Below are 16,314 nucleotides of genomic sequence, written 5' to 3' on the forward strand. Positions count from 1 at the left end.
AGATTGCGAAACCTCATGAGCTTCAGATCTCTCGGATTGACTTTTGTGAGCCGCAGGGAGTCGAGGAAAGGGCGCTTGCGATCACAAGGCAGCCACTATAAAGTCACACATGGCGAAATATCTGAATTCTGGACACGACATTGGGATTACTGCACTGATGAAAGAAGCTATGGAGTCCTCCAGGGGTGTGCGCGGCGTAATTGTGAAAGTGTGCAGTCCTCCCAATGCTCTATCCATCAAGAGTTTCAAGTGGGAGAAAGTGAGTTTGTCAAAAACCTTTGCTATGGCCAGGAAGCGATAAGAACGTGGAGAGCCAACGCCCTGGAAAAAGTATTCCCTGGACAAACTGCCATGTCCCTGAACAATAGGAACTTCCGACGATGGAGATCAGGCCCTCGAACAGCGAGACTATCACAACCTTTGTTCCAGTAGTACCCAGACAAATAGGTGGCCGGACCCCCGCAACTGATATAGAAGGCAACTCCGATTGCGTAGATGAGTCTTCAGATGAGTCAGGCGTTGATGTTGATGTTGCTAACAATTGTTCATTATTTACAGGCGTAGAAGAGGGATGTGTGAAGACGTTTATACGGCATTCATCGCTGGTTCAACACTTGGGCTACGGAAAGCACAAGCGTGTTCTAGAGTATGAAACGCTCTTTGACAGGGCCATGATAGAATACGCGACTAATCTGGATTGTGGCGCGAGTAAATGCTCGACGGTCCTAGAAGGTAGTAAACCATCACTACCAACTGTGCCCACTACTCTTCCGATGGGATGGGTACTGAAATCGACACAGTCCCGTAGTACAAAGGTTACTGACAATCAAAAGCAGTACCTTAATTCTAAGTTTCAAATTGGAGAGAGACAGGGAAGACGGCCGAACCGACTGATGAAGTCTCTAAAGCCATGAGGACTGCAAAAGATAGCAACGGGGAGAGACTATTTAGCTATGGGAATTTTCTCACAAACCAGAAAACTAGCATTTACTTTTCTTGCCTTGCTTCTAAGCGAAGTGTAGAGGTAGATCAGCCTGATAGTGAGAACGAGACTCCGAGAATAGACTTTCAGAGTGTACTTAGTGACAAGGTTTTGTCTGAAGTCAGCATTCAGCATTCAACATTCCCATTTAATCATATATGACTCCTACAACATCTGTGAGTTAGTGTTGAACTCTTAACTTGGCTCCTTTTCTGTACCTATGTTACGGGGTATCTGCGAATCCTTTGGTTCTGACATATCGGAAACAACAGTTCGAAGGAAAAAGCCATTTGTAACCTTGCTCTCAAACCTGGTACAAGGCTGTACCTGTAGCTGTGCGAAGCGCTCATAACTGTATTCGGTACACATTATTACTACCTGGCAGCTCGATCTGGCCATCGTATCTGGCCACCAAAATTATTCTCGTCACTATTTGGCAAAACACCGTATTATTTGATAAATAAACCTTGTTTACAGATGAATACTATTATAAGGACGACTAATCGCCGGAGTTTGAACAATTTCGAGTTTTCGCATTTAAATTTTGCCCCTAATTTACGATTTCCTTTGATCCTTGGAGACATTTGCTCTTAGTTTGTTGTAAAATTGAGAAGTATCTGTTCTGTAAGATATACTTTGGTATCAAGTATCTAAGTTAGTTGTTGCGAAAAATTTTTATGAATCGTTTGTAGAAGGCTCGTGAGCGAATTAAAAACCCAGTGGCGTATGAACAAACCCACTTGAAAGCCAATTCACTACAGGAAAAACTAAACCAGTCAACCTCGGGCTTAAAAATGCTGCCCGAGTCCTGGGACCTCGGGAAGTATTTTCAAGCCCGAGGTTGACCAGCTTACAGTTTTTCACTATATGGACTTCCCAGCCGGCAAACCTCACGAGCACGTTAATCTCTACATGTTAAAGATAAAGATAAAACAAGAATAAAGATAAAAACGTTAACAAAAAAATTAATATATGTATATAGCACGACTCAGCTACCACAGGAGTGACCACTATGTTTTCAATGAGCTTTTTCATTGAGTATGGGCGGAAATGATAGATCTGTCTGTCACGGTCGGTCGCAAAATCTCTTGTTTGATTTCGCGAATATGTGCAAGTTTAAGCGCTCTCTCATTGACTACAGCCTTATTTCCCCAGAACAATAGCCATATGAGTTAAAAGCCCATTTGCAAAGGGGTCTCACCTCTAAGTTTCGTTTAATTTGTGATAAAGGTAGTAGGGTAAATCGTTTTTTCAAGCTAGGTAGGGATGTCCATAAAGAAACATGGGGGGATCTTTCAAATCTCGCACAATGTCAGATCTATTTTCAAATGTCAGAAATTGCAGTGAAAAACCTAGAAAAGTTGTAAAATAGGCTGATTGCATGTGAATATCTTCGGGCTCTTTATTTAAGGTGTAAGGTTTTCTTGAAAATTGCTGATTTCCAAGCCTAATTTGCTTACATCTGGCCCTGAAATCTAGTATCGCCATTTTCCGCCAAAACAAAAATCTATTCGAGAAATGAACCACATAGCGATGAATAGTTCAATATGAACTAGAATCGCATCATTGAGTAAAATTTCGCATTCTTATTGGTTAACGTAGCGAGGTATTTAGCGTGGATTTGCGGGCTGAAAACGAGGATAAGTGAAATTGTTTCGCATCTACGTCACTAAGCACAACAACTATCGTCAAATTGTTACAAAGCTTGGTTTCTAAGTCAATTTAAAATGTTTTCAAAACCATTTCACCTTCTAAAGAGCAAAATCAAAACGAGCGTTTTCAAAGCGAGAGTGACGTTCTTCCTTGTTTTGAACTGAACTTCAAATTCTTGGAGAGGCATGAAAATCTCTTTCGCTCGCGACAACCCGAAAGCGAGAAAATCCTGTGAACACGGCCTAGAAAAAAGAATCACCGAGGTAACAGGTTACGCCAACCCGGGTTCAATATCCATCTGCAGCCATAATCTTTTAGGAAAACAACAAAGGATGTAAAGCAAGTTGGCTAGGTTTTCAGTCGTACTACTACGACTGTCACAGCTGCCAACGCCAGCGACGGTCTACGCACTAAAGCTTTGCGAGAAATATATGCCAACAGCTTTGCACTTCCATCAGTAGTTGGCAATAACACAACATCAATAAATGACGGCATTGATGATCTAGCAGCAAGAGTTCTTGGTGGATTGTTCACCAACGTATCTTTCAACAACTCTTCAGTGAATATTTCCATCAACTTTCAGTCGAATGCTCATCCCAACGATTCGGCTAATGGCAGTCGCCTGTAGTGAATTTCTACAAATAAAAAGATTAAAGTTTTTGGACTTTTCATGGAACACTTCTTTGTTTTTAATGGAATAAAGTATCGTTCAATACACGTATTTACACTTCAAGGCACTTTCCTTATATTAATCGCGATGTTATTGCACTTGAAATCAGTGCTTTCGCTTGCACAGTTCGTTTCTCTCAGTTTGCCACCAAAGAGGTAAAAGGTGTAGATTATTTTCCCTTCTCGAGCAAATTATTTGGAATTTTGAAAAAATATGTTAACGATAAACGGCTTGTAAATCCAGTGAAATACCACTATTATCCTTAAATAGTGTGAAGCCTGTTTAAAAAGTTCGAAAATTAATGTAAAATCAAGCACGAGGTACAAATAAAATTGTCGAAGGTTCAAACGTGTTCGACTATTTAACCTTGCTTTCTATTTGCTAATATTATCGTAAAGGGGCAAAATTACTGAATTGTGATTGGTCAAGACAGAGGGCATTTTTCTTAACTTTTGTAATTGCCCCGGGTAAAATTACTTGAAAATGATTGGCTGAGAATCGCTTAGCAGCGGCTGCCAAGGTAAAGAAATTTCTGTTTGTTTTGTAACAATGGCGTTCCGTTTTGCGACAGATCAGTAACAAAACATTTTGCCCCTTATATTATAGATAAGTAATCACATGGTTCCTCGTAAAATTAAGGATTAACATCCGGCTTGTGTTTTTGGAAGTTGCAGAAATTGCCCTCGTCGCTGCGCGACTCTGGCAATTTCAGCAACTTCCGAAAACACGCGTGATATTAATCCTTAATTTTACCCGGCCCCATGAGATTACCTATACGAAGGACACTTCTGACAGTTGGCTTTGAAATGGCTTTCACGAGCGCGCCCTCGGGATAAAAACAACAATAATATTGCTGATTTAATTTATCGTTTTCTTATTTTCATTCAGTTATGCGATTCAAGGAAAATTTATTACCTGACTCGTGAATTCCACGTTAAATTGCACTGAAAAACCGATATCGCACTCATCGCCTCGCGATTCGTGCGATATTGGTTTTCGCGTGCAATTTAGTCAGCTAATAAATTTAGTCAGGTAATGAATTTTCCTAGATTAGTAGCCGGAGTTTGAGCAAGTTTCGCTTTTCACATTTTTGCCGCTAGTTTCCGATTTTGTTTGATTCTTGCTGACACTCACTCTTAAGTCGCGTTTGTTACTGCGAAGATCGCTCGCATAGTCAACAAACATCCTGTTTTCATGGCATTCACCGTTGGTAATTCTGCGGTAAAACGCTTGGAAACTGAAATCCAGCTTTCGTGCGCTCGGGAAAACTATAGTAAAACGTTTAGGAAAACAAGCTATATACTAGCGTTTTCGTGGAGCAGGAAAACAATCACAAACAGTCATGTTTTCATGGCATTCACCATTAGTTATTCTGGGAAGACGTTTAGAAATGCAGCGTTCACCCGGAAGGGAAAAGTTGAGAAAAACATTAAGGAAAACAGCTATTCATTGGTATTTTCCTGGTGCTGAATAACATGCGATGAACATCGTGCTATTCTTCAGTTTTACTGAGAGCGAACAATGAATTTGCCGTCCGTCTCCAGATATCTAAAAACGTTGGTATAATGTTAAATTTCTCATTCATTCACCATTTCGAACCTTGATAACCCCAGTGAACAACGCACATGAGCAAGCGTGGTTGTAAATCAATTTGCCAAACAATGCAGTTCTTGAACAAGTGCTTGTTCGTTTATTCAGACGAACTTTGTAAGCCAGAAGTTTTGGGTAAAGGTGTCCAGGCCTTCCAAGCTTTCTTCAAGACTTTGCACTCGGTGAAAATCATAATCTTTGAACACACTATCCAGCTCTAGTAAAAAAGAACTTTTTCGTCGCCTACAGCCTTTCAATTTCAAAAACATGAACAGCCCACTTATCTTTGTACTGTGCACTTTTAGGCTTAGAAGGTTCAAACACAAAAACTTCCTTGTGGTAACTTTTACAGTTCAAAACCGGGTAGACTTACCTATTGCTGCTTCTTCCGCTTCTCAAAATTGCAATGGAATAGGTCAATGGAAAGTGCAACTGAGTAAGATGAAAACACCTCTCATTTCATTGGCTAGCAAAATGGACATGTGTTAACGAAGCAAAAGAAAAATAAACTAAATATATGCGTGACTTTCCAGTTTTCTCGCGATCAAGAAACCCTGATAAAACCATTTCCCTTTTTTATGAAATGCTACCTCCAAAAACTTCAGTTCTAGTTCCCAAGCTCTTTTCTAAAGGACACAATAACACAGACTCAGTGTAGGAATCATGATTACCCGTTAAGTACATGTTAAATTTAATTTATTTCCATTTCTTAGGTATTTCTTATGACCTCAAAATCTCTTTATTAACAGTGCAATCTCATTAACTTCGGTTCTCAGCGCCTTCTTTGATTTCTTGCATCAGAAAGAGTTTGTAAGGCTACAATTTTTGTTAAAGCTGAGTCTGAGGTGTTTAAGCTCAGGGGTCTTCGACAACCATAATATGCGATGGAAAGAGAGTGGCATGGTTGTAAGAGCGTGTGAGTTGAACAGAGGCAAATTTAAGTTTTATTAATCTAATTTATTCAACCCATATTATCACCCAGTCAAAGGTTATAGCATCAACCACAATACCTATAAACAATTGTTCAGCAGGAGGACAAATTTACTTTAGGTGATTCCCTTGTTTTGCACTGCGCAAACTTTTCTGCGCAGAACATTGCGACATCCAAAAAATTTATAAAGCAAGCATCCAATTGCTTGCTTTATAAATTTCAAATTACAACTTTCCTCATCCTCTCCCCCATTTGTATTCTTTCTGTATTCACGCGCAGCGCGCGTGAGTTTAAAAATTACCCAATCAGGTCAAAGAACTCTAACCTTGACTTTAAAAATTTACCTGGAGAATTTTTTTCGGGTATCCTTTGCTGTTTTATTTTACGGAGTTGTTTTGCTTTTTGAGTTTTCGTTCGAGGTAATTTGTTATCCCTCAGTTTGGAATTCCAAGAAGCCTCTCAAGTTTTATTTGATCCGAAAGTTGTGGTTGTTTTAACACATGTTTGTTAAATATATATTTCTGTGGAGTTTGGACTCTAGCCTTTGTTTTCGTAATTGGATTTTTTACTCAGACTAAAGAGGAGCACCTTTTGGAGTGTTCAATAATAGTACCAAAATGATCCAAGTGCTAGTTCACAATTATTTTGCGAGAGAAAGTCGAATGTGAGATGATAAATAACCAAAAAAGTGCACAGCCACGAGTTGTTTATGAAAATCTCACATTTTGACAACGAACAGAAGTAAAAAGCTACTTCCTTCCAAATGGAGTACAGTTCCAATAGCCTCAGCTCAAGTTCTCCAGCCCTTTTCTAGTAAGAGTGTTTGATCTAGTGCTAACCGCTGGAGATCCCCTTTCCCAATGCACAGATAGAAAAAACCAAGACACCTGCTCTTCCCTTTACCTCTTTATGACCTATCACAGCGCTTTAGTACCTTTATGACACACAGAACATTGATGGCAATACAAAGTGAGGCGAGTAAAAACCTGGCCCTACGAAAATTGGTTCTCAACATCTTGTACTGGTATCATACATCAGAAAGGCTAGTAAAAACCGTTACGATTGGCAAAATTGAATGTAAACGTATGGCAAGAGTCAATATAGTTTTGGCAACGATTATGTCCTTAAAAAAATTGCTACCTCATAAGCACCAGTGGGTTTCTGTTCAATGTTACCCTTCGACACTCACTATTTCAACCACAAACTGACTCTGAAACTAAATTCAAAATATCAACTTGGTACAGACCGTAAACTCAGGGTAACCTTCTTTTTGTAGGTACTTAGAGGACAATGAGATAGCAGAGCTACCAGCTGAAGTCTTCAATAACAACAGGAAGCTGACTAAATTGTAAGTAAAATATTCATGTTCCTGCTAAGTGACTGGCTTTACGCTACTAGCCAAACTTATACTAAAATAGACTTTGTTGTTCATAGCGAGCTCGAGCAAAAGGGGATCTGGGGAATTTAAAAAAAATGGAAGCAGTAAACAAAGAATTAGCCATTGTTCCGTCGAGCAGAGGACCAAAGAGCCAATACAGAAAAAGAGCCGTATCAATAACACAATTTGATCTAAAATAATAAAAAAGCTACGTTAGTTCTCGGCCTCTTGCATTATTTACTTCAGGCAATGACAGTATGTTATGGACTCTTAAACTTTACCAGGTTATAAAAAACTGGGTCTTAACACAGATCGCACCTAAAAAGAAAAAAATGACAAGTGATAACAACCTTTTTTATTTTAATTTTTTGTCACCAGGTATTTACACTAGTGACTAGTACTATATAACATTTAAAAGAGGACAAAATAAGCTTTACATAAAACTGTTTGTTTCCTAAAATGCATGGATTTTAAATAATATGAAGGAAATGTCATAAAATTTGCCTAACTTATCAAACAACTTGTGACTCTGAAACAGCCTAAGCCTGAATGGAGTGGAATTAGAACGTAACTTTTAAACAAAAAATATGCCTTATTTTATGGGCAAGATATCCAGAGAGTTTCGCTGGAAAGAAAATAGAATGATATGGAATTAATAACCCATATAACTACCACTACATACAAATAATACATATGGACATTTTTTTTGCAATCAATGTACTTGCAGAAACTCACAGGACGAAAAACCTCGCGTTCGCCTTTCGGAAAACGAAGGTTGAATTCACGGAAAACGCGGCATTTTACTGACGTTTATCCGTGTTTTGCAAAGGGAAAATTCGATGTTTTCTGTGCGTTCTCGCATCAGTGAATCTAAGTATTCGTTACATTATTCGGTAGTTTTCCCCCGCGATAAATGTATGTAAAGGATTCATTTTCCGGCATTAAACCCTCGGTTAACGCAAGGCAAACAGCTTGTCTGCGTTTGTTCATTGGCATTTTCTGAGCGAACAACAATGTATTTACCGGAGTTGACGGCTGAAAACACGCATTTTCCGGGAAGATTAAATGAGTGTAAATACGAAAAAACGTAGTGTTTTCCTGTGTTTGCCTTTCGTGTAACGCATAGAAAGTATCATACTTTCTTCTATTCGTAACACTTTTCCGTGATGATGAATTGGAGAAAATTCCTTGAAACTCATTTCCGGCGTTTTACCATTCATTGCTGTTCGGTTAACTTTTGGAAAGTAACATGTACTCTGCAGCAGTTTCTTCGCATTCCAACATTGTGTTCGCTGGAGTTAACCAGAAAGCACGCACTTTCTGGCGTTTTCTGCAACGGTGACTTCGTGCAAGATATGCATTTTCTCGCGTTTACCGTCGCTCGGTTGATCGTTGCTCGACCCAATCAGCGCAAGTGACCCAACTGCCTGAAAAGACCCAATCCACTTAAATGACCCAAACGGCTCACATGAGTGAGTTGCCTCAAATGACCCAGTCGTGGTAAATATTAGAGATATTAGACATAATATCCACTGGCGTTTTAATAGAGCAGGAATTAATGATCATGATCGACGAACATCTTGTATTCATGGCGTTGACCGTCAGCATTTCTCGGATGAAACATTTAAAAATGCATCGTTCGGACGCGTAGGAAAACAGAAGGAAAACGTTCCGGAGAACGAACTATTCATTAGCGTTTCCTCGGAGCAAGGAAACAATCGAAGAACATCGTGTTTTTTCGTTCAGTTTTAGTAATTCTGTGTGAAAACGCGTGGAAAGTGTAGCACTCGTGCGCTCAAAGAAACTACAGAAAAGCTTATACGAAAATGATGTAAGCTGTTCACGAGTGTTTCTATAAAGCAGGAAAACAATAGACGAACAACACGTCTTCATCACCTAATCAGGGTCGTTAGTAATTCTGTGATCACGAGAAAACGTTTGGCAAATGCAGCGTTCGCGCACTTGGGAAAACTATAGAAAAAAGTTCAGGAAAATGAGCAAACACTAGTGTTTTCGTGGAGCAGGAAAACAATCAACAAACATAATTTTTTCAAAGCATTCACTGTTGGTAATTCTGCGGTAAAACGCTTGGAAACTGAAATCCTGCTTTCGTGCGCACGGGAAAACTATAGTTAAACGTTCAGGAAATCAAGCTATACACTATAGTATTTTCGTGGAGCAGGAAAAGAATCACAAACATCATGTTTTCATGGCATTCACCCTTAGTTATTCTGTGGGAAGACGCTTGGGAAGCGCTGCGTTTGCGCGCATGGGAAAACTAAAGAAAAACATTCAGGAAAACAGACTATTTATGGGTATTTTCCTGGTGCTGGATAACATGCGATGAGCACAGTGCTCTTCTTGAGTTTTACTGAGAGTGAACAATGAAGTTGCAGTCCATTTCCAGATATAGGAATCGTGCATCGTTTGCTTAATAATCGCATCTGACAGTAAATGCTCTTATTATCATACTCTTAGTTTTAGTATTTCTTCGCATATGGTTTTTCAATTAAGCAATAAATGTCACCTATTTGAAGTATTCTCGGATTTCGGTTATTAGTGAACTTCATTTCCATTTAAAAACTGTGTTTACCAACGAAGGTATTCTTTTTTAATTCGCTCTTCGACGAAGTTCAGCGCGGGCTTTTGGTATCGCGAGAGAGAGAGTTGACTAACGTTTGCTCTCTATGAGAATGCAAGTAAATACGTCAAATTCGGTTTGGGTTGAAATAGAATGAAGTTGAACTGAATACAACTGCAAACAAACAGCCAAATAGGTCAAAATACGACAAATGCTTCCAAATAACAGCCTTTTGCGAAGCTGAGACTTATGTTTATGAGCAAGCAACAGATGAAACGGGCGGTGCCAGGTGATGGATGTGATAAAATTATTTCAGGAGTGGATAACTTGTATCGCACTCCACTTTCACTGATTTCCCTTCCCCGTTGTTGTTGTTGTAGTTGTTTTTCTTAACTCTAAGAGATGCGTTTGCAGTGAAACATTGTTTTTTTAGAACTGAGTCTGGCAATTTCCCATTGAGTAAAAAAGGATTCTGCTAAGAATATTGTTTAGAAGTTTGAAAAACCTAGACTTGGTCGGGGAAAATGCTAAGAGAAATCTTGATGAAATGCATAACATGATAACATGGCGTTCAAGTCATTCTAAATACTAAAAAATAACTTTTAGTATTTAGAATAATACAAAAATAAGTGCCTATGACACTTATTTTGTACTATTTTACATCAAAATGTAATGACTCTAGAACATGTTTTAGCAACATTAGGGGTGTTTTACCGTTTTCTGAATTTTTTATCAAGCTTTATAATCCGAAGATAAAAAGTCTGACCGAGCAAGAGGGGACTGGGTGCCGTTACGTCACAGTAGTAAGCATATGTTCTTATCATGCAAAGAAATGGGCTTTGTAGTTAGTAATTTCCCTGGCTATTTCGTTCATAGGTCCGTGTCATTATGTCCGATAATTCCTGTTTTTCTGACGAAAGTTTCTTCTCCAATGACTCGATCATCAACTTACACAAATTACTGGTCTTACGCAAAGTTGTAGTTACCCAATCACTTTTACTTGAATGGAGCCGCTTTGTTAAGTGATAACTTCAAGAATGAGTGTTTATTCGTCATCTTCTTTGATTTCGACCTCAAGACCATCCTATCGTTCGGTAGTTCGGGAAATTTCGTCCGTGTGGATGTTATCATCTTTTGTCGAGTTGAGCTCGTTCGAAATCCCGCGTGTTATAGACGAATTCTCCATCATCTCATCTGGAATTTCTTCTCAAGCCCGTTTCACTTTGAATCGCTGCGCAATTCTTTCACCATTATCCGCAGAATTTATCCGTAAAGAACGAACAAAAGTAACACGATCTGACAGAAATCAGCTGAGGTCTTGCTTCCTAACACTGCATTTTATCCTGACTACTATGCCCGAAAAGGCGAAAACCACTTCAGAAGTGTTTGAACTAATACAGGATACTTTGAATACAGCTCGCTTTGCTGAAATTTTAAGTATATTATTCGTCTCAGTTGACAAATTGCGTGGACCTTTTTAAAATATTTCAACAAAACTTTTGGTCTGGGCTTATAGACGGGATCGGCTTAAAGGCAAATGATTGCAGTATTGAACATACGCGTGAGTTTGAAGTCGGTGTCTACTTGTGGCTTATTTTTAATAAAAATCCAACAGCTTCTGAAAGCTAAAAGTTTAGGGTCTCGGCTTATAGCCAGGATCGGCTTATAAAATAGACAATTACGGTATTGAACATATGCGTGAATTCACAGTCGGTGTCCAGTTAGCGCACTGCGCTCACAAACTGAATCCACCTCTTTCTCCTTTTCATAGCCTCTGGCCTTTGATCGCCCTCAAAAGGAATGTCATGGAGCGAAATATTCTTTTTCGAGCCAGGGGTATTCGAACAAACCCAAACTACACACCAAAATGGCATTTTTTTGCTTAAACATCGTAAACAATAGACTTCACACTCACTTTGATTCTCTGATTTAATAAACTTGGTCTTACTACCTTGACGTCACGAATATTTGGGTACCAGTACTCTTTCACGCGGGCAAAGAGATACGGGGAGCCTAAGTTCGCTACAATTTCGAACTTTTATCAAAAAAAACATCAAACACGCATCAGAACCACTCCTAAATCTTACCAGACACCCTCTACATGCTTCTATTTTATAATTTGATGCAAAAAAAATAGGTGTTATAGGCACTTTAAAGGACACCACCCTCAGTATGGACCATCTCACCGGAATGGGATAAGATAGGTGAAATTAGTAAAATAATGTTATGAGCCGGAACAAAAGGTAACACTTCTCCAAATAAAATAAAAGGTGCAAAGAAACAAACGGATTTTTCTATCTCTGGACTAGAACTTTGGACTAAACGGTCGAGTGCAGAACTAGTTATTCACGTTTGTTATATTCATATTACAAATAAAGTAACCTTCATTAGATCTAGAGGAAAATGAACACAAATCAAAAGAACAATGTGTCATAAAAGTTACGATGTTTACTGGAAAATGGCATTTTATCCGAAAAAGTCTAGTCCATAGTGGCGAGTAAAAAGTAAACACGTAATTGTAGCTGGATAGTACAATATTTAATTCATGGAGAGTTTTTAGAAGCAAAGAAGCCGATATTTACTAAGGCAGTCGACGAAGAAATTCAATATAACTTGTTGTTCTTTTCAACCTTTGCAAAAAGAGCAACCACGAGGCAAAAAAAGATTAACAATCAAATATGATTTATGCAAATGCTTTTCGCAATTTTTATCTGGGTCAGCAAAAATAGCCTTCCAAAACTTTGCGTGCGTTGTAATTGACGGGCCGGTTCACAAAACAGGTTTGAACTTAAAAATGGTAGAAACATTTCGGCCTGACGACCTTCCTAATCCCAACCGATCATAGCGAAAAATTCCTCACGAAGGACATGAACCATTACACTGAGTAGATGAGCTCACGAGTCTTGTTGATATCATGCATTCTTGATGTGTGTTAAACTTGGGTTGATTCCTTCGCAACGTATCGTGGTACCCTAATTTCCTGACATGATTGGCATGAGGGACGGCATTCTGATTTGCGCAGCAACATCCCAATGCTCTGATCTGGTTGGAACGTGATTCGTACTCTAATGCAGCAATCTAACTGGTTTGTAATACACCAAATTTTAAAAATGCGGCAATCTCATTAGCAAGTGATATATACCCTTATGAGGAAATCTGATTGGTTTGTGACACACCAAAATGCAAAATGCGGCAATGTTATTGGTGCGAGTGACGTACCACTCTTTATGCTGACATAAAGTATTTGTTTTTGTTTATTTGTTTTTTTTTAATAAATCTTAAAAGTCATGAAACTGTCTGTATAATACTCTTATCAGAGAGTTTTATCTTGGCTAGTTGTGTGGAGAGTCCTTCTTCATATTCATCGAAAAACCTTCCTTCAAAGCTAATCGAGCAATGTTATTTGTCTCAGATGAGAGATGAAGTAATAGTTAACTACGTACTTCAAGGCAAGAGAAGTCGGTTAAAAAAAAATCGAACAAACCGCCGCAACTTCATTGTCGGTATTTTTTTTTTAATTGTGGCTGATTGACACTAGGCCTTTATTGATTATGCTAGCATAATTTTTGGCATAATTTGAGCAAACTGGCATAATTTTTGCCAAGTAGCAATGCTAGCATAATTGACATATTTTGATAATTATCGGATCATTTTTGATGCTACAATTTGATCATTGTTCATCTCTTCTCCCAAGCAATTGGTGACGTTATTCGATGTTTCAAGTTTTAGTTCAAGTAGTAGCATTTCTAGTTCACTGTGAATCACTGAGCGGCGTCTGAAACGGTCTGAGCCCGGGTCTAGGGTGCACCGGAACCGGAAGTCACATTGTACGCCATGTTGGTCCCAGTACCTCTCATCAGGCAACTCGCAGATAAGCTACATGAGAGTATGGTCCAGTACTAGTCTGCATGTTAACATGAACCACATGTTTATTTGAATTTCATTGTGGAGTTGTTGCGTTTCTTTCTGGTATACCAATGGTTTGTAATTAAAAATGTATTTTTTAGACTTACTTGCATTTTTTTCAAAGAGCATAATTTAAAAAAAAGGGCATAATTTGGAAAAAAAAGAGCATAATTTTAGCATGATTTAGCCAAAAAAAAAAAAGCAGCGCTACTAGCATAATATGCTACTTTTACTATTATAATCTATAAAGGCCTAATTAACAGCCGTCCTTACCGAAGCATTAGTTGGAGTCTCTTATTGCTCAAATCAGCAATTCCATAAAAAAAATACTCGTTGATTCTAGGACTTTGTCCGTCTTGACTGCTTCACTTTTGAAGACTGGCAAAGGCCGACATAATCTAAAAGGTCAGAGAGCGTTGGGTTTCTTTAATTTTGACCGCTGACGTAAACCCCATTGCGACTTCTTACGCAACGCGTAGGTTATTACGCCAGTAAACTGATAGAAAATGTGGTCATTTTGCTTTAACAATTAACTCGTTTGGACCATTCAGAATCGGTTGTTCTCGTTGGGTATATTCATGTTATATGAATCAATAAACTGACCTTCACAAGAGAAAATGGACACAAGTCGATAGAACAATGTGTGAAAAGCTTCAGTTTACCGAAAGATTCGTTATTAAGTCTTTGGTAAGCGTTAAATACTATTGCTTTTTTTCATTGTCAGGGACGTAAATTTTATCGATGGGATTGTAACCATTCTAGCGAAAGTAGCGGCAATAAAGTATTTCAAGGAGGGTTAGAGGGAGTGGCTTTTGAAGTGAAGTATGATTTCTAATACAATGTCGACTTAATCATTTATGCAGCTATTTAAAACAGTCGTCGATGTATGAGTCGTATGAGTGAGGGGGGAGGGGAAGAGGGCAATCGAGAGCCGGTTAAACTATTACCTTTTGTTGTTCCAATCCTGAAAAATCTTGAATTATCTGTCTACATAATATTTCTACCAAAGAGTTTTATCTTAGCTAGTTGTATGGAGAGTTCCACTTCTTATTTATCAAAGAAGCCTTCTTTCAGATCTTATCGACCAATGTCATTTGTCTCAGATGAGATAGGAAATCATAGTTAACTAATATTTGGTAAAGTTAAGGCCCATCCTTACTTATGTATTTCAAGGTGAAAATTAAATCAGCCCTCTCCACCCGGTGAGAGAGGCGCATGCGCATGCGATTGAGCACAGATACAGTGCCTGAAAAACAGCGAATAGAGCCTCTCTTCTATGTAGGACTTGATCTTTCTCTGAAAATGAAACCTGCATTGATAATCTTTGATATACAATGTTATGGAAACTTGAACTAGAAAGAAAAAGTGTCCCTTGGCTCTTTTATATTATTATTTCATACTCATTCTCACTTCAGTTTCAAATAAAACCATAATTTTGTATGTACCAGCAAGTTCTCAATCAAACAAAAAAATGGTCAGAAGAACAAATAACAGACTTACTGTAAGATTGTCTTTCTTGACACGTCAGTTACAAAGGAACCAGAGAGGCCCCTGAACACCATGCAGTGTCTACAGAACACCTACTCACACTGATCGGTACTTAGCATATGATTCACACCACCTTTGATCAGTGGAAAGCGGTATTGCATAACCGGGCGAAGCGCCTTTGACAAAACCGTCAGTCATCTCCGAGAGAAAGAAACATTTATCATCAGTTCTTGTTTCCAACGGTTATCCTTCCTCCTTTGTACAGAAGGTCACGATGAGCAGAGAGCCCGTTAGTTTATCTAACCCAATTTAAACTGCGGAGTTTCGACCCTAGCTTCTTGTTTCGTCATAGGATTTTTTACACAGAAAATCGGGGTACTTTTCGGGTGTTTAATGACAGCACCAAAATTATCCAAATGCTAGATAACAATTACTTTACGTTGAAACGCATTTTCCTACGTTTTACCATTTACATGTATTGCTGATGGGTTAACGTATGAAAAATACCATGTATTCTGCCATTCACAGCCGTTTTGTGCATTCTAACGTTATGTTCACTGGAGTTAACCAGAAAGCATGCATTTTCCGGTGTTTTCTGCAACGGTGAATTCGTGCAAGGCATGCATTTTCCCGCGTTTACCGCCGCTCGGTTAATCGCTGTTCTACCCAATAAGGGCAAGTGACCCAACTGCCTGAACCACCAAAATCACCCGATAAGCTCAATTTCCTCAAATGGTCCAAACGGCTCAAATGACTGAATTGCCCCAAATGACCCAATCGGGGTCAGTCTTCTAAATACTAGGCAAGATATCCACTGGCGTTTTCATGGAGCAGGATTAAGGGCAGGAAATAATGATAACAATCGACGAACATCTTGTTTTCAGGGCGCTGACCGTCCTTATTTCCCCCCAAAAAACTCTAAAAATGCATTGCTCAGACGCGTTCGAAAACAGCTGAGAAACGTTCCGGAAAACGAACTATTCATTAGCGTTTCTACGAGGAAAGAAAACAATCGACGAACATCGTGTGTTGTTGCCGTTCATCATTAGTAATTCTGCGTGAAAACTGTTGGAAGATGCAGCGCTCGTGCGCTCATGAATACTGCAGAAAATCGAACAGGAAAACAGTGCAAGCT

Source organism: Stylophora pistillata, chromosome 1 (assembly GCF_964205215.1).
Source record: "Stylophora pistillata chromosome 1, jaStyPist1.2, whole genome shotgun sequence".
Taxonomy (NCBI): domain Eukaryota; kingdom Metazoa; phylum Cnidaria; class Anthozoa; order Scleractinia; family Pocilloporidae; genus Stylophora; species Stylophora pistillata.